Raw genomic sequence first — 24,726 nt, 5'->3', positions numbered from 1 at the left:
GACAAGTGGTCAGCAGGGAGAAGGCAATGGATTAACTAATCAGGTGATTCATGGCAGTGGGCAAGATCTGCTCATGTATTTTCTTTTCTTCCAGGCACGGGATGACATAATCCGCTGAGTGCCTGTCCCATAGGAACATAAAGAATTCTGTGTCTGCTTTGAGGAGACTGTTTCGAGAAAAGGGAAGATTTGTGGGTCTCTCAGTCTTTTGGTGGAGGCACCAGGCTTATCTATCTGTGATCTTAGCCACCCATTTTGCATAATAAAGAGTGTCAGCGCTGACCATCTACTGTTTCTGACTGGCCACATGTTGGATTTCCCTGGCTGTTCCCATTGCCTAAGGAGCCCATTTGGTGTTCTCTCAGATGGTGGTAGCAAACCTACTGGCGTGGAAGAATGATCATGGTGTTCAATGGTGCAAAGCTAATGACCAAGCTCATAACTCAGGCTCGGGGTTATTCACCCATTAGCGGTTACAGTCAACAGTAGCACAGCCTGAGGCCTAACAACCACTTACAAGGTATGATTATCAGAGCATGGAAGTCAGTAGGACGGCCATGTTCATGCTTAACTGCCCCCACCGGACTTTTAACTCTTTGAAAACTAGTAATGAGCTTTGCTCATCGTTGTTGTATAGGAAAACAACTCGATTCCTGGTCTAAGTAAGGTAAATGTTAAATAGTGTTTGACGAAAGAGCAAGGTTTTCCCATTCTCTGGATCTTTACTTCCCATGCCTCCCTTCTCTCTGATTTGTGCTCTGAGTTCCTGCTATGGGACAAGGTGAGTGGTATGGAGTTTCCGGTTCAGTGTGTATTCATTTCAGTGAACCCCAAAGTCTCCTTTACTGACTGTGCGCTATTCTAGCCATCTAGGACGGGTTTAACAATAATGGCAGAACAGGAGCAGCAAAGGATGGATAAAATGTTGTTCTTGGAAGCTACCAGGACCGTCACTCCTGCTTCTCGCACTCTGATCAATGGGGTGAACCCAAAGGCCAAAAGACAATGGTTGAACAATGCTAGCTTTTGTGTCGGAGTCAGATGGCACTGTAGCTCATACACCAAAAGACTGTCTGTTCATTAGTTCATGTTTGATTATTGTAACCCCTCCACGTGGCAGACGCAGCCTTAGTCATTGATAATGTGAAATGAGGCAAGATCTTTGTCAACGAGTCGCCCGGTCTAGTTGAGCCATATGAGGACACGGTTGCACTACATTAAGAAGTTGATGGCTCAGGGGGACAAGGGCATCACAAAGTCAGATTCATTATTTGCTTCTTGTTCCCACTTCTGTCTCCTGAGGCAAATGCTGGGTCAGGATCAACTCTCTTACGTGGTCGGGATGGCATGGCTCCATAGTCTTTCATAGCCATGTTGATGAAGGGCAAGAGTCTTCAGAGACCTTCCATGAACTGAGAAGGTGGATCCTCCTACGGATGAGTGACGAATTAGAGTTCTTGTTTATCAAAACCTAATTAAATATCCCGGGTTTTTAAATGGGTGAGCTTTGGGGAGCTCATGAGATTAAAGGGATTGAATGGAAGGCTCAGGAAGAAATCTAGGGACAAACAACAAAAGAACGGATCCCTTAGGGACAAGTAGGAAAAACGGAATGTACAAAGTCAATGAGACAGTTTCTTGTCTTAAAATTGAGAAAAATGGGCCTTTTCACTAATATGATGGAAATACAACAGAACTCTGTCTACCAGTTTTCTTTGGTTATCCGCTGTCTACCTTTCTCTTCAGACACTTCTTAAAAAGGAAAGCCCCAGCTCCCAAGCCTGGCCTGTAAGATGGGATGAAGCCCAGGAGGTGGACACTGTCAAGAAAGATGTCCTGTCTGGAAGGCAGAGAGGAACAGACGGAGGAGAGCTGGCTCCTCAGGCAGGTTTCCTGGCTGTTACCAGGTGTGTCTTTTCCCTCCCACCACTGTGAGCACTTTCTCTCTGTCACAGAGAGGATCACAGTGAGGATTTCGGAGAGTCATGACAAGAATCCCCTCATGTGTCTGAAAACGAGAAAAAAGTTTTAGATTTTTGACTCTCCCCATGGAAGCCTTTCATAGAGACTGATAGGAGATTTTAGATTTAAGGAGCTTCGCCTCATTAGAAGCTCCAACATTCTCTCCAAGTTCCTGCACTTCTGGCTTCTATCACTTGCACAAACAGTGAGAACAAACAGTCCTCCCCCCCCACCCGCGAAAACATCTCAGCTAGCTGCTAGCGGTTCCTTCGTCTCTCCCAGAGCTTTCTCCTAGGACTGGAGATTTATCTTGGCCTCACTTCAGACATTCCCCTCTGCTCTTTCACTGGCTGCATTCTTCTCCAATGTTTCCCCCGTGCCTCCCTTGGCACTCATTAATTAACCGCTCCTTGCTGTGTGACTAAATGCGAGTCGCTGTGTTTGGCTATAAAGAGGATTATGACATTTTGCAGACATACACACACACACACACACACACACACACACACACACACACGAAAGAGAGAGAGAGAGAGAGAGAGAGAGTGAGAGAGAGAGAGAAAGAGAAAGAAGAGAGAGAGAGAACTGAGGAAATATAAAATATCTTGGGTTAACACATAGGCAAAGAAAGTAAATTTAGCGAAAAAGAAAACCATCTCTTAAAACCTGTTGAAGCAAGTAACCAAAACAGAAAGGAGGGGGGAAACCAGGTTGATTATTTGGTGACATTTACTTATTCCGACATGATATTTTAAAAGGCAAATACAGAAGCAGGAACTTGCTATTTAATTGAGGTTCAGGTATTTCAAAGCCTGCTTATCTCTCCAGCCCGTCTGGTGTTTCCATGGTGTTCCTTTTCCGCTTCTATTAGTCTGGAACGTGGGTAGCAAGCTGATGAACATTTTTAATGAGTAAATCCTTTTCTACACCAAATTTTATAGATAATTAAATCTGATTTATAGGGCAGGCTTCCGAGACAGTAAGAGCGGGAGGAAAGGAATGAGAAAGGGGGGAGGGGGCCAATTATTTGAGCTCAGAGTGGGCCTGGCTGAGTGGGCTCTGCTTTGTGTGTGTAGCCTTCCCAGCAGGCTCTCTGCTCTGCAGGGTTGGCAAAGCTGTTTGAAAACATAATGAGCTTTAGGGAAGGGCTTGGGCATGGTGTTTTTTGTTTGTTTGTTTTTGGTTTTGCTGGTTTGGTTTTGATTTTTAGGCAAGAAAGGTCTCTAGCCCCAGTAACAGAACCTGATCTTTATTCTGTGTTCTCTCTTTTTCCTTAAACTTATGCCAAAAACAGAAAACGTACACTAAGGAGTTTGCCCACATATTAAGCATTGGCTCTTTAGCAGAGCCTTGTAGAAGCTAGAGATACAGCCATCAGCTACGAAGGCAGTTCATACTGGTTATTTGTGGTGTGAAGTAGATCCACTCAGTCGAAGAAAACGTAGACAAAAGGAAGCCTAAAAGGGCAATAGAAACATGGAGAAGGTGAGAAATGCAAAGAAATGCAAAGATAGCCAGGTTCACATAGGCTATCTGTTAGAGGCAGGTTAGGTTCTCAGGACTCATGTCTGTGACTCGTAGGCTTGCTTTTTCCTGCTTGTAGAACCGGTGAAAAGTTCCCAAGTCAGCAATGATTTCTAATGTGCAATGCCCAGGGCCGTACCTGGAATAGAGCCCCGTGTATTAATTGACCTGGAAATGCTGTGTGAAGTGGTTGCTTGATTACCATCTCATTCCCAGCGGCCATATCACTTTTTCATAGCTATTGTACTCTTGGATTTGCATCCATCAATAAAATGAAGACTGCCCTGGTTTGAGGTCACAGGCCCTGCATGACTAGGGATTGTGGAAAGCTTCAATACATGTAGGATGTTATCAATCAGGCTTCCTAGCTTGACTCATCTTTGAAGGAATACGCTCAACACAGGGATTTAAAAGGCAAGATCATCCCCAACATCAGCCATCATTATCATTGTCGATTATCACAAGTGACACATGTGTCAGATACTTTACATAAAAATTTGAAACACAATTAGTCCCCTGAATAAGACACTAAATGGCACACTGCCAAGTTGAGCCTACTGCTTAGCCTCTGTGACAACACTGAGCGAGAAGCACATAGGCCTACGGGAAGTTTATTTATGCTTACTTTTCTCTTGATTTACTTTTTTCCTGACTAATAAATATCAGTAAGTAATTTGAAGAGAGAGAGAGAGAGAGAGAGAGAGAGAGAGAAAGAGAGAGAGAGGGAGAGAGGAGAGAGGAGAGAATAAATACATCATACAGAAAATGAAAGTTTAGTCCCTAGATATAACTGCTAACATCAGGTTTGTTCTTAACTGTGACTAACACAGGACATAGATGCATGCCGTGCCACCATACCATTGGTGTCTCGATCACAGAGTCCACACAAGTCTTTTCATGTCTGCACACATAAGTCCACCTCTGTATCTTTTCAGCTCTACAGTACTTGCTGTAAGGTTGAACAATAGCTTAATCCATTTGTAGTTAAAATTGTGTTAAAGATTTAGGGTTAGTTTGTCTGAAAGTTTATTAAGATGAACCATATTCACAACGCAGCATTTCCTATTTTACTCCTGTTTTCAATATCAAAGCACATGAGCTGATATGCATATACACACAGGTATTATATTCACTGTAAATGATATAGATATATACAACCCCCAAAGCATCTGCCCATTTCCATAGCAAATCATAAAATAAATGAAATCTCCCCTTTAAAACCCACACATGGACAGGTTACTTTACTTAAAGATGGGCAAGTGAGGATGGTAGCTATTAGCAAAACTGATTGAAAAAAAATAGTGAAAATTAAAAAGAAATCTTCTTGACTCAAGCCATTATTACCATTAAAACAGTCTCCCTCAGGGGGAAATAACCTTAGGACCCAAGTTCCTTTCTTAGAAGGATGTTATTAAAATGTCTCTGTGGCTTATTGATTTTTTTGTGTGTCTGTGCTGCTTCTTTAAGAATATAGGAGTTGCTTAGAGGACTGAAACCAAACTGAAGTGCTAGGGCATTCTTGTCAAGATTGTTTGGAAACAACAGGAGTCCCACAGGACTTTAACATCCTGATATCTCTCATTCTAACCAGGCACACCCACCGTCTCCGCTCACCATCTTCAGCTTAGTTTTCCTTAGTTACTTGGCTTCCTTTTCTTAGATTTCGTTCATCTGTCTTACTGCCAGTGTCTTGTTCTGTTGTGTTTGGGTTTTGGCTCTTTCTTGCTTTGACCCCCTTCAGCTGGAACACGGGGAATTTGTGTTTGTCCTTGCTCTTGGTTGTGATGCGGTTCTGACCTTCAATATTGTTCCAACTTTGAAGCTCTCCTCGCTCCACTTTGTTGAATACAAACTTAAAAGCACAAAATGGTCTGCTGGAGGCTGTGCAGAGAGTTAATTTAGGATCTCTATTTAAGAGGTTGCAAAACAAAGCACAGAGAAGTCAAGTGGCATGTCTGGAATCTTTTCACAATTGAGAGCTAGCCATAGGCTCTAATGGCTCCTAATGCTGCATCATTTCTGTGTACCCATCTGCCTGTTAAAGTCTGCCTTCTCAAGGCTGGGCTGTCCTCTCCTGGGCTAAGCCCTGTTCGCCTGCCTTGGCTCCCAACTAGGGCCTCTGTACCAAGAGGTTTTAGCTGATGAAGCCCCCAACTATGGAATGAATTGGATCTAAGTGACAGTTTTCTAAGTGGTCTATTTAATGCCAGATTCTGTGCTATAAGTTTTTAGCTTCTTGTCCTCTGGCTAATAACTTCTCTGTCCTTTAGGGACTCTAGTGTCTTGTGGAGGGACACATCTTAGGTGGTAACTTTCCTTTGGAAATATCTGAGGCATTACTTAGCACCTACAGTCATTTAATTCAGCATATTAAATTTTCTATTGTTATTTATTATTATAAATTATATATATTTGTAGAATTCGGTGGAGAATTAGCATCTCTAATGATAGAATCACAGGATTTCTCTGTGCTGCATATGTAGATGTTTGATACTGTCAGTTTCTTTTCCTATTGCTGTGTTATAACACTCTGACAAAAGCAACTGGTGGGAAGAAGGATTTGTTTAGCTCACAGTTCAAGGTAGAGTTCATCATGGTGGGGACTGAAGGCAGTAGAAGCTTGAAGCAGTGGGTTGCAATGTTGTACCCACAACTGGGAAACAGAGAATAATGATCAATTCACTTTCTTCATCCATATGGTTCAGGGTCCTGGGCAAGAAGTCACTCACTGTTGGCTGAGGCTGCTTGTTCATTCCCGGCCACTCAGACCTGAAATAATCACACAGAAACTATAATGTTTGCAATACTGTTTGACCAATCACTTAAGTGTATTCCTAGCTAGCTCTTCTATCTTAAATTAACCCATTTATATTACTTTATATTTTACCACCTACCAGCAAGGTTTTGACTGGCAGCTAGCATCTTTCTCCTCTGGTGGCTACATGGCATCTCACTGATTCTGCCTACTCTCTCTCTATATCTTTTCCAGCCTGCCTATATTCTGTTGAGCCATTGGCTGAAAGCAGCTTCTTTATTAACCAATGGTGTACAGAAGGGAATCCCAAATCAACCCACAGGATGTATCTTCTCACATCAGTTATTATAGTCAAGGTAACATCTTCCACAGGCAAAACCACAGGCCATCTTCCAGGTGATTCCACATTTTGTGAAGCTGACGATGGACCATAACTGTCACAAACACTGTGGGAACACTAATAGCATAGATTTTATGGTTAGATGGTTTAGGATTGGAAGTTGGTTTTATGCCCTTGCTAGCTGCATGAACTAGGAATGCCTCAGTACAACTCAGTTTATTCATTAGGAAAATCAGCATAGCAAGGCTTGGTATAAAACATTGCTGTGATAGTAAAGTAAGATAGTATGTAATTTTTTGCCCTTTATGGGGATCTCCACTTTGTGAGTCTCTGGTAAATGTTCCTTAGCATGGCAGGGTCCTTACCTTTCTCTCCCGTTCCTCTTGCCAATTTATGAGCCTACACAAACATCCTGTCTGAAAGAAGGCATGGGGAAGAATAGTAAGAGTCTAAACATATCAATTTTAGTTTCTCCCTTTCTTTTTTTTTTAATCAACAATTCTTGCTGAAGGTGCTACATTATAAATGGACTCTTCAAAAGCCACTTGTAACAGTGGTCTGTCTGATCATTTGTTCCTTGATGAGAAATATTTTGATCTATTAGCGAGAAGAAAGATCAACTGAGCATTAATCAAAAGCTTCATCATAAGTAGAAGTGTGCATATATCACAGTGGCTGCCAGCCAGGGTCCAGTGCTGTGCTGGATCTATTGACTTGGTCTCAGGTTACTGAAGTGCAGCCTCGTGACTTTGGTCATGGGAAAATCTTCAAACATTCTTTTAAAAAAATCCATATATGCTATTATTCTTAAAGAGAAGTTTATTTGATTTTATTTTACTTACATTTTCCCCCTTCTCTTAGGCAATTAATTTCTTACTGGTTCTGTGCCTAGAAACAGTAGGAGAAAATGAGTTGCTGGAAGTGTGTTTTTAAATTAGCAATCATCTCAGAGACGTGTGCACTTAGTCAATGTGTTTATTTCTTGGTTATTGCCTGTTTTCTAAAAATACCTAGACACAGGCACTATATGTTTCTTGGTAATTTTCTGATCATGGTAAAGGCTGCCAAAGTTTGCCATTTAGGGATTCTTACTATCATTTCTGGGTTTATGCAAGGAGTAGGTCTTATCCAGGTGGACTGCATCTTCTCTCCAGAAACCCTTCTGTGTTTCTTGTAAGTATATAATCAAAAATTTTGAACAAAAATCATTAGAAGTTGGGAAGATAGTTTAGAGAGAAAAGAGCTTGGTTTCTAAGCTTGAGCATCTAGGCTGGGATCCCAGGACCCCATAAAAGCACAGTATGGTGAAACACATTGGTAATCCCAGTGTCTGCTGGTGGATGTACCTGCACACACACGCATGCATACCCCACATATATTGAACACACACACACACACACACACACACACACAATCAAACTACACCCTTAGAAAGATTTGAAAGGGAAGCCCCATTTAGAGCTTGATAGTTATAAAAGAAAAAAGATGGTATCACAGGGTGTAACTTCCATGTCAGGGTGGAGAACTGCTATTTAGCTAGTTGCCAGCATGCCATTTTATCAGTAAATATGGGACAGAGTGATCCAGGAAGCAGTGATCAGGAACGCATGGCTAGAGAAGTGTGAATGTATGTGCCTGTGTGTGTGTGCATGTGTGTGCGCGTATGTGTGTGTGTTTAATATGGACCACTAAGCTCTCAATCACACATCGTCTCTCCCCTGCTTTCTCCTTTTCCCCAAGGCCGTCTGCTTTGTCTAGTATGCCTGGCATAGCTTTGGAGGTGTGACACTGTAACAGGAAATACGGAAGTATAAGTTGTGAGTCTCTGAGGAGCATTGGATCGGGTTTATAACCCATTTGGAAATGTAACCACAATTTCATTTCATCCCACAGACCCCCATGGAGCAGTAACGGTGGAGAGTCGGATGATTCACCTAATTTCTTTGATGTAAATTTAAAACTTCTCCTGACAGATTATGTCGGAGGACTGGGGCTTGAATGCATCATCCTGAAGAATTTTTTGCAGTTGCCCAGAAATGTGGGGCTAGAGAGAACAGATGCTTGGAATGCCAGTGACATTTCCAGGTTTTTATAGCCCTGGTACATAGCCCACTAACTCCAGCATGCTTCACACATGGAGAGCAATCGTTTGTCATCCTGATGCCAGGACGACACTCATAGCTCTAAATGAAATGGATTGCTTCTTTCTACCCCCACCCCGATCGTGGTTTAGACAGTCAAGGCAGAGACACTCCCGGCATTTATTGGTCACCCTGTTTATGCGCAAAAAGCTGAGGTCTGTTGGTATTTGCTTTGTGGTCTAGGAATGAAAAGTCTCCAAAAGACTCACAGCAGCAGAAAGTACAGCTTCCTTCCATGCCCAAATAAAGTAGGATTTGTTGGCAAGAGTGACCTCGTTGCGACTCATATAAATAATAGTCATTAAAAGTGCATTTGAATTCTGAACAATTAACATGGAAACAGACAGTGAACACCTATACATACCATTCTTGCTATTTAAACGAAAGCAATTTTTTTTTTCAGGATGACTCAGAAACATGCCAACATTGAAAATCTGGACAACTTCCCAGATAGTAGATATTGTGCATTTTGAGTTGTAGACATTATAGTCATAAAAAACTCTAGGCAGTTTTCCTAGCTTTCAGGGAATTAATTCCCTTGTAACTTTACCTTTGAATGTCACCAAAGAATATGATGAGGTCAAAATTGCTCATATGCTTTTCCTACTGGGTAAAGGAGAATGACAAAGGACATGGTTTGAATAAAGTTTCTAATTCTTTGGAAACCTGAAAGAATAGAAGGATCAGCCAGTCTTCTAATATCTATCAAGTGCCCACTTGAGCCAAAACATTTTCTGGAAGTCCCAATGTTCTCCTGGCCTCCATGCCAAAGTGTTTGCCAGCATTGACTTTCTTGTTCTGTCGAAGGCAAAACACAAATTCTTTTCAGGGAAAGTTAGAGTCCTTAAGCATGCTCTCATTAAGATTTCTAGTTTTTTGGTTCTAGAGAGATGATTCAGTGGTTAAGAGCAGTACATATTGCTTTTGCAGAGGACCCGAGTTGGGTTTCTGGCTCCCATCTTCTCTCTCTCTCTCTCTCTCTCTCTCTCTCTCTCTCTCTCACACACACACACACACACACACACACACACACACACACACACAGAGGCATACACTTAGTTAAAAATAAAAGTAAATCCTTAGGAAAGATTTCTAGCTTCAGTTTGCCACTCTGTATGATCTAATGAGAATTGTTCACCTTGACCTTAAGGGTCTGTAGACCAGACATCTCTGGGACATGGCACATATGTGGGCAGGGAAGCAGGGAGCAGGCATTTAGGACACTGGACTCAGTTCCAGACAGACCCTGCTGCAAAACATACCTTCTTGTCAGCTCACCCATTCCAGGGCCTACAAACTCTGTTGATCCTTTTCCCCTTCATCATCTTTGATCACCTAGGCAACCGGATGATGGGCTCTTCTGTCTTGCATTAGGAAGTTGAGCTGCTTGGGTCCCCTTTGACAATTGAATTCCATTTTCAATGTGGGTCAATCCTAGGCAGGCAGAACCTGAACAGAAGGGAATGATTCACCATTTCAATGTCTGGTTAGTCATATTGCCCTTCTACTCTGTCTGTCGTCTTCCCTAGGAACAAAACTCTTGAATTCCAGCTCCAGTGATTTGAAGAAATCCCGTCACCCTTGTCTATTATCCTATAGACCTCAGTACCATGATGCTATTTTGCCACTTGCATCATTTTATAGATCTGAACTTTAATGCTCATACTTGGCTCCCTTAACTTCTTGCCAGATTTCCTTGATATTGACTCTGCTTGCTGCCAACTTAGCTCCTGATGCTGGCTCTGGCTTCGCTGCCAGCACACCTGTTGCTTGCTGCCGACTCTCCCCTGATGCAGATTCGCCATCTGCCCAGACCTTCTCTGAATTATTTCCTGCTGTTGGGAAAGTGTCCCCATCCTTAGCATCTGTAACTATCAGAGCATAGTTTGATCTGGACAAATAAAGAAAACTTCCTAAAACCAGGTTATAAGCTGAATTCCTTCTAGTCGCTATTCAGCTTTGAGCTTTGTCTATGCCATATAATGTTTATGATGCATGCTACAACAAAGCAAATACATATCTGTGTTGGTGTATGTGTGTGTCTGTGTGTGTTATCTCTGTTTGCACATGGGTATGTGGCCAGTGTGTGCCATTCTTCTCATTCTCTCCACCTTATTTTTTTTTCCTAAAGATTTTTATTTTTATTAGACAGGGTTTTAGTACACAGTCCTGGCTAGCCAGATACTTGCTATGTAGATGAGGCTGGCTTGGACCTCACAGATCCAATGGCCTCTACTTCCTGAATGCTGGGATTAAAGGCATGAACCATCATGCCCAACTCAGTTTTATTTTGTTTTTAATTATGCATATGTGTACATTTTGTGTGTGTGTGTGTGTGTGTGTACGTGCCCTTGACTGTGGGTGCCTATGGATGCCTGAAGAAAGTGTTGAATTACCTGGGACTGAACTTACAGGCAGCCTGGTATGGGAACTGTACCTGGGTTCTGTGTAAGAAGAGTATATGTTCTTAACCATTATATAAATCATCTTTCCAATCTCTCCACCTTATTTTCTGAGACAGTATCTTTCACTGAGCCTGAAGTTTAATTTAGCTAGACTGGCTGGCCAGTGAGCCCCAGATATGAACTTGTCTCTTGCCTTCAGCCCTGGAGTTGCAGGACCACACACCCTGTCCAGATTTTATGTGGGTGCTGGGTAGCCAAATTCACCAGGAATTCTTTCTGATTGCTCAGCAGCACTTGACCCAGTGAGAGATCTCCCTGGCACCAAAACTGAGATTATCTGCAGTAAAGTTTCAGATGACGAGCAACTTGCACTGTGTGTTTGTTCAAGAACCAATGAACAACTGGAGTGGTATCGACATCCAAAAAAAAAAAAAAAAAACCAAAAAAGATCCAGAGGGCCTTTGGAGTGATCCTTCGTCTGGCGAAGGACGGCTATGCAATCGGAGGCCCACATTGGAGCACCGGATTGAGCCCCCCGAGGTCCGGAGGGGGAGCGGAAGGAGGAGGAACATGAAAGACGAAATCAGTACTGCGAGGGATGCTATCACCCACTGATACAAGGGAACGGATCTGATGAGAGTTTACCAGGACCAGTCGGACTGGGACTGAACGAGGACGTGATCTAGCCAGATTCTCGGAATTTGGCCGGATTCTCTGACTGTGGCTGGCCCGGGGTCTTTCTGAAAAGCCATTGACTATGACACTGGGACCTGTTTCCTCTGCATATGCTGGATTTTGGGGATCCAGTCTGTTTGGACGCTCGCCTTCCTGGACCTGGAGGGAGGGGGAGGGAGCTGGAGCTTCCCACAGGGCAGGAAACCCTGACTGCCCTGGGGGACGGAGGGGAAGGAGGGGGGGAGTGGGGGGAGTGGGAGGGTGTTGGGAGGGGGGGCGGAAATGGAAACTTTTATAATTTAATAAAATTTACTTAAAAAAAAACAAAAAACAAAAAACAACACAAAAAACAGCAACAAAAAGCAAAGCAAGTTTGGATTAGAAGGTCTGGGAAGGTGGAGGCAGCGTTTGCAGCGTTATTAAATATACATGATTGGAATAGTTCTGAGGACGTTTGTTGATGGGCCTCAGCACAACCAGATGGTGGCTGCCTTTCAACATGCCTAGGGATATTTATGAAGTGACAGGAATTCCTGAAAGGGAGATATGTAGCTCCTGCTGGGGCAAGAGGAGAAACAATGGAATACTCTCACTGGTTAGATGTCAGTGGGAGGCTGAAGTCCAGTTAGAAAGGGAGAGAGAGCTCTTGGTGTTGACAGAGAGAAATGAGAAAGAGGCTTAAAGAACAGGGAGGAGTTGAGCTGGGGTTAAGGGCCTGAGAAAACAGCAATTTGAAAAGGATTAGGAGGAAGGATAGGAAAGACAAAATAGAAAAGAAACATGATTAGCTAGTGACAGTTGAGGGCAGGAGGCTGGGGTGTCAGAAGCACAGAGACAATAGATAGAGCAGATTTATGCCGGAGTTCAGTTTAGGGAGACTGAATAAAATACAGAGCCACAAAGTTCAGTAAAATACTTGATAGCCTGAGCCAGGAGGCCCCCAGTTTAGAGCAAGACGTTGGCCAAGGAACATACGTACTTCCAAAGTCCAAAGGGTGTGGCACTCAGGAAGGGAGAGCATCATCCGCTGGTCTGGGTGTATAGGGGTTTAGGTGATGCCTCGCAGAGATCTCAGGGATGTCAGAGGATGAGGTCTTAGGGCTACAGGTGGGTGAGACAAGGAGTATGAGTAATTCTTAAGTACAGGCAGATTAAAGCCCATGCAAGGAGAAATACACAATGAACCAGTTCTTAATGTCTCTGGATTTGTGCAGCTTCTGTGCAATAGGACACCTACAGGGGGTGGCATCATAGTGGGGAAGGATGGCTTTGGTTTTGTGTACCAGGATGATCCATACAACCTTGGATGCATTATTTAATTCCCCCCAAACTGTAAAATAATGACAGTAACAGAACTGACTTGATTGAATGTCTGTAAGGGTCCAGAGAGAAAGCATTGTTAACAATGCCAAAGATGTTTGGTAATCTAGCAGCCTGCTCACCAAGAGTGAGAAAACCAAGTGTGTTCCCTCCTTTATTCTATGGATTCATTTTGACACTGTCAAAAACTAAAACCTAGAGGGAAATGTGATGAGAAGATGAGGCTTCTGTCTGCCCTCCTTTCTCTCTTGGGGAGTAGGATGTTTGTACCAGAATGCAAAGGCATGATTTCCTTTTTAGCTTGGATTTGCTTGGCTTTGGTGTGGCTGGGGAGGGGGCACTCCAACGACAGAGTCAGTCAAGGTCCCCACGCATTCTCCATATTGAATACAGTGCAGTAGGAAGAGTATGAAACAGACAGCACATTTAATCCTGCTGCCAGCAAGCACATTCCACCTGACAGGAAACGAGAGGGTGCGTGTGTCCAACTCTGCAAAGGTAATTTCACGTCAACAAAAAGTAAGGTAATAGATGGTGTGGAGAGCGTTGCAAGGCTGTACTGCATCTGAGGGGGGAAGGAGAGTGACTAACGGGGTGGGGGGCACTGGAAATGTTCAGCCTTGGATATACTTGAGAACTGTGGGTCTATTTATAAGATCTGCACATATCACTTAGCTTGTTCTCTTCGTGATTCTAAAGACTTCTATGGAGGATGAGGCTGAAGAATTGCTGTGCATCTACAATGCAGCATTTTGAATCCTTGCCTGAAATGGCTAGACCAGGAAAGGACATTACTTCCTGGGCTTCTGGGGAGGAGGGGTAGGCCTTATAACTCTGGAGTATGCTCTCCCCCGTTTTTCTCTAATACAGTCAAAAGCATTTATTCTTAGTTCAAAAGAATTGTTTTTGACTATCCCAAGAATGTAGCTTCCATTTGTTTATTGATTTATGTTTCTTTTTAACCGTTTATTCATTTTTGAGTATGTGTGCGTTTATGTATGTCTGCGGGTACATTTGTCTATGTGTATATGTGGGTGTGATGTCCACGTGTTAGTGTTTGGTGTCACATTCTACTGTGGTTTCAAATTAAATTTTATTACATTTATTTATCTATTTGCATGTGAAGGGTACTTCAGAGGGCAACTTAGAGGAGTTGGCGTTCTCCTTCTGCCCTGCGAGTCCTAGGGACTCTATCTCAGATTATGAGATTATGTAGAGAGCTGAGGCATATTGATGGCCTCCTACTTAGTTTTTTGAGACAGATTTCTCCTGAATCTGGAGGTCTTCACTTTGGTGGCACTCCCTAGTCAGTGAACTTAAGAATCCTAGTGTCTCTCCCTCTGCACCGCTGGGTTGCATGCCGTGGCCTTCTGCCACGTGGGTGTTGATGAGTTGAATCGTGCTTCTCTGTCTGTCACCTTACAGACTCTGCCCTCTTTTCCAGAACCCCATTTTGAGTTACACACTTAAATTATTGAAAGGAAAATGTGCACAGAGCAAACAAAATCTCTGAATCTCTGAAGTGAGTGGTTATAAGATGGAACGTACTGAGAATTTCTCAATGTATTTGTTACCCAGGCTTGTGCTGTGCGGTGAGACTCTGCTGGTGGTGTTAATCCAAAGTCGGCTCCTTACAGAGGCCATGTATGCACATTCAGCTGCAGCTTCTAGGGAAACCATCCGTGGACTCATTGTCATCCCAAGAAGTGTGTGGTGACCTCACTCTCCTCATTGGTATTGTTACTGAGTGATGGAGCAGAGCCGATACGGACTCCCATCTGGCATTCTTGGCCCTTGTTTAATTCTGTTCAAGAGGAGTCTGCAGATTCTTCCCACACCTTCCCATGAACAGACTGAGTAGGACCTGAATCCCAGGCTTGTTTGTCACGGTTATGAGGTCAAACTCTCCAATGCCATGAGACTTGTTTTGCTGTATCCTTTTGTGAGATTTATTCTCAAGTTTCCCAAGTACTCTTGAGATAGTTGCACTTTGCATATTTGGAACAGGATGATTTCTGGTAATGTAACTGTAGATTTCAGGGGTGTGAATTATGATAGTTAGAAATCCTAGATGGGCATCAGGAAGTTCTGGATGTTTGCCACAGAGGCAGTAGATATTTGAGCATCTGTGCTGCTGAGCTCCGTAACAACAAAAGACAGTGCAAGAGGCTTTCACCCTAGCTGTCCTCTCACCTCCAGCTGGAAAGCCTATTCAAATGACCCCCTCCCAAAAAAAAAATAGAAGCCAGGAAAACTTCATCTGTTCAGAAGATCATGGCTCCATGATTTTCCCTATCAGATGCTTGAACCGTGATACAGTTGAAAAGCAATGGAAAGGAGTCATGGTGGGTTGATGGCACACAGCTCCCCTCTACAAGAAGGTTGCAAAGTATTCTGAAAAAGGCTGAAAATCTGATGATGCTAAATGACACTTACCTAGTAGCTTGACCAAGGGAAGAGATGGAAAATATTCCTTAAATTCTTTTTCATCTAAGGCTGGTGCTCTTGACCGTGGCTAGTCTGGGGTCGGCATTAGAAGTTTTATGATTATGGGCTACCCTAAAGTGGAGAACAGCAAGGAGTGGGTTCTTCCTGAACATCAGTGACTGTTCCCCCCCACTCCATGAAGCCTCAAAAAGAGGCTTGAATAGTGCCTCAGGATGCATAGCATGGAGAAAGGGAAAAGCAGGAAGTAGGGCCGGTGAAGCACGGAGACTCTGCTGTCCATCTGTTCAGAGGTGGGTATGTGCTCTGCCTCACCGTTCCTCTGGAAATCAGTTCCTAATGGACACTGCCTCCATCTGCCTTGTAGCCCGAGGTCTGAAAATGATTTCTAACCATGGAGATAAATGGGGATCGGAAAAGCATCCGTGCTTCTTTTCCTAGGCAAATACAACAAAAGCAGCGTCAACGTTTCACTCAAAGACACGCACTTGTAAGGGGCTGTGAGACTTCTTGTATAAAGAATATGAAAAACACAGTACTTAGGGATAGATGGGGAAAATTTAAACAGTTTTAAATGAAGCAGAAATGGATGCATGCCATCAACTTTGTGCACCTCATAAAATTCTAAAGACAATGGACTCTATGGAAATAAAATAAGAAAGATGGAACTAGGGATAGGAGTTAGGATGGAACCATCTTATGCACACAACTAACAAGATGCAGAAGTGCACCAGAAGCTTAAGAAAAATAAGACAGCTGAGGGCAGCAATCTGGGGTCAACTTAAAGCCTTTAAAGAGGGAAATTGTGCATTTGGTGAAGAGGAAGCCATTACAGCAAGTAGTTGTTTTACCATCTTGCAAAAGGAAACAATAGGAAGATATCAATCAAGGCCAAAATCATAGTGATGTTTTGAGACTTCAGAAGGAAGCACATAGAATTAAAGACCTTCCCACATGACTGACAAGGTAAACCAGAACGGCTAGACACGTTATTGGGAGATTTAACAACTTCCACGGTCGTCTTGTCAGACACTTTGAGAAGAATCAAAGTTGAGCAGGTCTATGAATTTTCTCCAAACAGTAACTATGATGGTGATGATGACGGATGGTAAATTAAGACAAATGACAAGTACATCCTGAACATATTCAGTGCAGCCGATACTGCTCAGCATGCTTCCTTCATAGTAGGTAATTAAAACCTCATAATGCATTTGTGATAGAGATATTATAGTCTCATCTTACAGAATAATGTTTCCAATAAACCTAATAAAAGGAAAAACTAAAAGGAAATGTAAAATGATACAAGAAAACAGAAATGAATCAGAAAAGGTTCAAAATGTAACACTACATTATAATTAATACTAACTATCATAATTATACAACAAATGGGACACATTTGAATGCCCTTACTGATAAAAAAGATGAACTTCAAATGAAAATATTTCAATATCAGAATTCTTTATCAGCAACAAGAGTGTTTAACTAGGTAGTGGTGACACATACCATTAATCCCAGCACTCGGGAGGCAGAGGCAGGCAGATCTCTGTGAGTTCAAGGCCAGTTGGTCTACAAGACCCAGTTCCAGGACAGCTAGAGCTGTTTCACAGAGAAACTTTGTCTTGGAAAAAAAAAAGTGCTGTCTTTGTACCCCCAAACAACTCAGAAAATGTAAAAGTAATAGGAAAGGCAATAACCTTTAATGTAAATAAAAACAAAGGGAAATACTACCACTAAACCACTAAGTAGATCTTAGTGGAAAGCAGCCTTAACTAGAGGAAACAACAATCTCATATTGAAAATTAACAGCAATGACTCAAAACTCACCAGCACTGTGATGTCTTAGAAATAGCTCTCTCTGTCTGAAATATTAACAGCAAAAGGCAAATAATTGCATGAAGAATTAAAATGGTTTCAAAACAGATGATCTCCCAGATCTGATTAATATTTTGCTTCTGGAAACACAGATAACATTCTTTTTGATATACGCAACTGATATCTTTTAGATTTCAAAGTGTATTAGATAAATAAGATCTTAAATAAAATTCAAAGTAGAGAAAAAGAGAAAAGTGTATGATTAGTTTATTGTCTCATCACGCTGCAAGAAGTTCATTATAAACATGTATAAGAATCTGCTCCACTCATGTGAGAATTCAAAGCCACTGTATTTTTCTAGATAACTGGAGGATTGAGTAGGATTCAAAGCTGCAGCTTTGATGCTCATGGCACAGTGAGAAGGAAACACACAGCTAAACACGGGATCCAGTCAGAACTGCAATTATAGACACCTACCAGTTTCAATTCATTCATTAGTAAGTAATAATGAATAAAAAATTTGATATAAATATTTAATTCACAAAACTAAAAAAAACTGTAAAAATGAAGAGAAAGAAATTAATGAAGTAGAAACTGAAGACAGTAAATGTGAAGCAGAATTTGGAGAAGAGTAACACAAATACAGGAGTGGTTCTTAAAAATTAAATAAGTATTTGCATAAAGAAACCTCTCCAAATTTTCAAATTAGAAAGGCAGTACAACAAATTCAGTACAGATTATCGAACAAGAGAAGAACTTACAAATGGCACTTGTAGTAGTTTCTTTTCTATCGGTGTGATGCCACAACGACCAAGACATCTTTAAAAAGAAAATGTTTAAATCTACCTCAAGACCCAACAACACTACTTTTGGGTACATACCCAAAGGACGCTCAGTCATACCACAAGGACATGTGCTCAACTATGTTCATTGCAGCATTATTTATAATAGCCAGAAATGGGAGACAACCTAGATGCCCCTCAACCGAAGAATGAATAAGAAAATGTGGTACATTTGCACTATGAAGTACTTACTACTCAGCAGTAAAAATAATGACATCTTGAAATTTGCAGGATCTAGAAAAACCATATGGAATGAGGTAACCCAGACCCAGAAAGACAAATATAATATGTACTCACTCATAAGTGACTTTTAGGCATAAAGCAAAGAAAAATCAGCCCACAGTCCACAATCCGAGAGAACCTAGACAACAAAGAAGACCCTAAGAGAGACATACATGGATCTGGATAATAAAGAGAGAAAGACAAGATCTTCTGAGTAAATTGAGACAGAGAGAGAGAGAGAGAGAGAGAGAGAGAGAGAGAGAGAGAGAGAGAAAGAGAGAGAATGTGTGTGTGTGGTCACAGGAGAGGGTAGAAGGGGGTTAAGAGAGGCAAGTAGAAAAAAATGCATAGCTCAATAAAAACAATTAAAAAAATGAGAGAATGTTTAATTGGTCTTGTGGTTCCAGAGGGTTAATCCTTTAAGGAGAAGCAAAGGTACAGTGATGTGAACAGCCGAACAGCCGAGAGCTCACATCTTCATACTCAACTGAAGACAGAGAGCACCCTCAGAATGCATTGAGGTTTTTGAAACCTCAAAGCTCACATCCAGAGATACACTTTCTCCAAAAGGCCATACCTCATAATTTCCACAAACATTTCCACCAACTGGCAATCAAGTATTCAAACACATGAGCCCCTGGGAGCATTCTTAGTCAAACCACAACAGCATCAGAAAATTTCATCAGTGCTGGGGAGATCGTTTAGTGGTTAAGGGCACTGACTATTCTCTCAAAGGACTGGAGTTCAAATACCAGCACCCAAACAGTAGCTAACAACTGTCTGTAACTTCAAGATGTGACACTCTCACACAGATTTACCTGCACATAAAACACCAACACACATAAATAAAGGTAAATAAATTTTTTAAAAAGAATATTTTATCAAATAAACCTAAGTTATGATTTAGGACCTAGATGTGAGAATCTGGTAATGGGTAACTATGGAATTAAAATGCTATTTAATAAATTGCTTTAATGAATGGAGAACTTATTTCATTAAAATTTTGAAAGTGGTCAATAGTATTTTCAGAAATAAATCAAGTTTGAATGTTTTTATGATTAAAATCCTGAAACACTTTAAGATGTAATTTAACTTATTGATTCATTTACATAACCACTCTAATAAAAGATAAAAGTAAAACTTCTCATCAAAATTGTAGAAGGTTCTAAATATAATACATACACATCAATAAATTGAGCTTACTAGTTACATTGAACTTCACTAAGTCATATTAAATTAATCTTCTGAAATAAAAGGTTGCCCCAATAACAGGAAATCCATTAGAATATCAATGAAATTAAGACGTGAAATGAGGAAGACTGCTGTGGTGCATGAATGGTAAAAACACATTTGACATTGCCCAGACTCTATTTATTCCATAATAACATCTCAGCAAATTAATCTAGATCAATACTCTGACTACAAAGTATAGATCATACTTAATAAGTTTCTGAACCATTCCTATGGGACAACAAACACAAAAATGTTCATTGAAACTGTCTGTAATTCCATGTTGAACAGCAATTCTAGCCCAGAAAAAGAATACAGATACACGGGCAGCACAAATGAACAATTTACATATGACATAAGTTCTTAGTCTGGGGAAGCCATTACAGCCAACAGAAGATTCAGGCATCTATTTTCTCCTTCCTTCCCCACTTCCTTTTGTTCTTCATTTCTTCCTTCTTTTCTTGTTCCCTTCCTTTTCTTTTTCTTCTTAATCTTATTCTGTTGACCTAGATTGCAGGATGACCTAGAGTTCAGGATATTGCCCAGGCTGCCCTTGAATCCACGGTAAATTCCCCCATGCTGAGAGTACAGGTATAGCCACCATGCCTGGAATATAAAAATTCCCTATATATGAGAAAATAAAATACGGTGAAAGCCAAATATAAAATCAACACATAAAAGTAATATTTTAATACATTAACAATAATCTGAATTGTAATATAAATGAAATATTAGTTATTTTAGAAAGAAAATGTTAATAATTCCTTAATTAATCTTAATCAGAAAGAAATTTATTTAAATCATTTCAAAATTTGAGTGTTGATGAGAGGTAAATTTTACCTTAAAGGAATCTTAGAGGATATTTATTAGATATTGTCATATGCTATATCTAGAGTTGTAACATGAGGGCCTGCTTGTTGGGGTTTCTATCCTGCCCAGTTCCCACAGCTGGTAAATCTTAAAGAAAATCACACAGAGAGTCTATATTAGTTATAAACTGATTGCCCTATTAGCTCAGACTTCGTATTATCTCTTACAACATATATTAGCCCATTATTCTAGTATATGTTAACCACATGGCTCTGTACCTTTTTCAGCAGGGCAGGTCACATCTTTATTCTTCAGTGTCTGGACAGTATTGCAGAGAGATCTTCCTTCTTCCCAGAATTCTCCTATTCACATTGCCCCACCTCTACTTCCTGTCTGGTTGTCCAGCCTATACTTCCTGCCTGGCTACTGGCCAATCAGCATTTATTTAAAAAATAATTGACAGAATACAGAATTGTCCCACAGCATAAAGTTATATAACCTGATATAAAAATATACCAATAGGAGTCTAGAGATTTTTTTAAAAAGATACATGCATCCACATATATGTTTGACCATATATGTACTTGAACAGTTGATAAATAATGAAAGGGTCCAAGATATTATGGAAAGCAGACTATTTATTTCATAGGTATTATTAGAGAAAACATTTTATTACATCAAAATAAAACAGATAATGCTATAAAGAGGACTCCAGATGGCTTATGTATCTAAATGTTAAAACCATAAAACTAATCAAGAATAACAAGAATAGTCTTCTAATTGTGGAAAAACACAGCACCATAGAATTAGGAGGACGACAATGACTGTAATTGATCACAACACATTAAAGATTTTTATTCAATATTGAGTACCATTGAGACCCATTTCTAGAATATACATGAGTCTCATACAAATAAACAAAACATGGATATGAACCCCAGGAGAAAAATGGCCCAAAGATATATGTAAAGGAAATTCATAGAAGAGGAAACTCAAAGGACAAATAAACTTATAAAGAGATGCTCAAAATCATTAGTAATTAGATAAATGCAAATTAAAGTAACAACAACATATCCCCAAAGACCTGTCAGCTGCATAAAACAGTATCTAATAAAAGCTGGTGAGAGGGGAGATTATGGGTATACACTGGCTTGACTAGGATTATAGAAGAATCTAACACTTGTGAAGCATTCTGCTAAAACCTAACAAAAATGAAACTATCTATTATTACTGAGATTCCACTCTAAACAAAACTGTAGTTGAAAATGAATGGGGCTAGTTATTAAATCATTGTTTTTCATAGTGTAGAGAGGCTGAAGACAGCTCAGTTATCATTTGCAGGAGGAAGGGTTTCATGAGTGTTATGGTTGCATGCTACAGTCAGGCATATCTCTCAAGACTGATATGTAGACAGAGATTCTTTTTAATCCCAATAAATATTTAAAAAAATCTTATGTGGACTGATAAAAGCATGACAAAATGAAATTTTTTAACATATAGTAGCATTTATGTTAACAAGAGCACAAGCATACAATTAATTATTTCAAAGAAACACATGCAGATATTTCCCCTAAATATAAAAACAAATGAAGTTGTTTCTTTTAGAGGAAAGGAAGGAAGTGGAAAAGGAGAGATGAAAGAGAATAAATAAATGTCTAAACAAGAATAGTATTTTTTTTAAGAAAATGAAGGAAGGATAGGAGAAAGGGTGGAAGAAGGAAAGCAAGGGAGAGCAGAGATTAGTCCACTCTCACAGCCAAAGCAAAATATAGCCGGACAGGTAGAACAAATGAAATATCTCACAGTTCAGGGGCCAGAACTCAAGAGCAGCAGCACCATGGCGAGGCCACCCCAGCAGAAGTGATGACTCATGGGAACTATATCTTGCAGCTCATTCCATGACTGTCCAGGAACCTTGACTGGGGAGTTTCCTTTCTTCAGAAATTGTGACTGCTTTTATAATTTTGGGAAGGGACCTTGTGAGCCTTATGAATTTCAGGAACTTTCTGAGACTTTGGAGTTGTGTTTACTTTCTGAGTCGTGTCTCTCTCGTCCCTTCAGGAAGAAATGCTTCAATTTGGAGTACATAGCTATACCCCAACACTTGAGACATCTCCTCCTCTCATAGCATCTTTGCCTTGTGATCTTATTTAACTATATTTCTTTCTGGGTCCTCATCTCCAGGTAGACACAGGGAGAAGAGTAGAATTTTGATACCCTTTATGTGTAGGATGTTCCCCCAGGCTCAGATGTTTGGGCCTCAGCTTGCCTCTGTCATATGATGAGACTATAAAAGAAAACCTAGAAAGAGATTTTAGGTCTTAGGGTGTGTGTTGAAAAAGAATGGTGAACCCTCGTGTCTTTCTCACTTTATCTCTGTTTTCCTATTATCATTCTGAGAACAGCTTTTCCTGCTATGTGCTCCTGTCATGATATGTTACCTTGTTCATTTCAGTTCACACCCTGAAAGTTACTGATGCCACTTTGCAAATCACCAAGATTAGATGAACCTTCTATTGTTATTGACTCTCTTACACATAGTTCTTTTTGTATTTCAGAACTGAGGTAACACTGATTTTTACTTTTATTGACCCCAAATAATCTTCTATTCACTATTGTACAAGAGTCGCTTTGGCAATTTTGAAGAAAAGATTAATAGAAAATTATCTGTACTATGAGACAATTTTTTTAAACATATCTCATGTTCTGGTTTTCTTTGCAGTCAGTGATGGTGGAATAATTAAAATTGGGTGAGGCAATTTATACAAGAAGTTAAAATATAAACACTTACTATTTTGATGGCTTCCAATCTACCATAGAACACATACTTTCAGAAAGGTATAGTCTCATCACAAACACAATGAAGAATCTAAAGAGCAGGACTTTCTCCTCAATGCCATTTAAATGGAGCTCTGTGTGAGAAGAAGACAGACTGGGCTAGGTTGGGGGACATGAAGGAATGAGAACAGCTAGCAAGCCATTGAAGATTAGGCTGTGGAGCACATGTTGTAGCCCTTGCCGCTGTGGAAGGAATCTTCTTTTCTGGTTCTTTCATATCAATCAGTGTTCTGGCTCAAGAAACAAGGACTGATGCCCAGTCACAGATTTTCCAAAGAGCTTATTAGCAGAGACTACGGTTCGCACTGTGACTTTAGCTGCCTGATGTCCAAACACCTGGTACACAAAACATTAGAGCAGAGAGTAGAAGGAATAATTACCAGTGCTGTTCGGATGGAACAGAGGTTCCTCTTGGATGCCTTTGCTGGGGAGTTCCCTGGGATGAATTACTCTTTAATGAAGCAGTACACTGAATTTGTGACAGACTTGCTTCTACTGGATCTGGGTTTTAACAGAGAGTTTTCAGAGGAGAAAATCCATTTGACTTTACAGAGAATCTATCTAGGCAAGGGAGGATTAACTTCTTTGTGAAGAAAAGAAGTGACTCTCAGGGGATGGGAGGGAGGCTGAGGACAATCAAGAATTCTTTTACCTTGGATACTGATTTCTAAATGAACTATGTGCTATTATTTTAAAACTTACCAACAACAAAAGTAATGATATACAGATCCATGAAGTTGCAGGAAATGAAAAAAAAAACACAAAAGAAAAGTAAGAAAATGAGGATCAGAAAAATACCAAACATTAGAGATAACAAGAGAGTGGTTACATACCTTCAATAACTCTAAATGATAATAGTCTCAAATTTCCAATAAAAATGCACAAGTTGGTAGACTAGATTAAAAATGAAGATCAATCTATTTGTTTCCTGCAAGAAAGGCACCTAACAAGCAAAGACAAACAGAGCCTTCGGGTGACAGAATGAAAAGTGGCACCAAAGAAAAGAATAGGTCCAGTAATTTTTGTCTTTGATGAGATAGACTTCAAACTAGAATTAACCAGAAGTGACGACCAAACAAATTGATCTCACAGTCATCTACGGAATCTTCCATTCCAACTTTAGCAGTCCAGTCAATTATTTTCTAAAAGAAATACAAGATCTAAAAAACAACTGAGAGAAAAACTGTAAAAACTACATAAATTCAAGGATATTGAACATCACATTCCTGTGTAGGAGGAAAGGGTCCCAAGAGCAGGCAACAGAGCTGGAGACCCTGCTCCCACTGTTAGGAGTCCTAAAAAAAGACAAAGCTACATGACCGTAACTTGCAAACTGAGGGCCTTCATGCCACAATATGTCACTAATTTCCTTAAACTGCAGTGTTGGGTCACATTTTGTGTTTTG

At 40.6% G+C, this 24,726-nt stretch overlaps 1 pseudogene; it reads left to right on the top strand.

Annotated features, from left to right (window-relative positions):
• The first annotated feature begins 889 nt into the window (after positions 1-889).
• LOC125414589 (ribonucleoside-diphosphate reductase subunit M2-like) lies at positions 890-23,992 on the top strand (annotated as a pseudogene).
• Positions 23,993-24,726: the final 734 nt, after the last annotated feature.

Source organism: Myodes glareolus, chromosome 17 (genome assembly GCF_982192425.1).
Source record: "Myodes glareolus chromosome 17, mMyoGla1.1, whole genome shotgun sequence".
Classification (NCBI taxonomy): domain Eukaryota; kingdom Metazoa; phylum Chordata; class Mammalia; order Rodentia; family Cricetidae; genus Myodes; species Myodes glareolus.
Note: the sequence above shows the minus strand (reverse complement) of the source record. Positions and strands in the feature narration are given on the sequence as shown.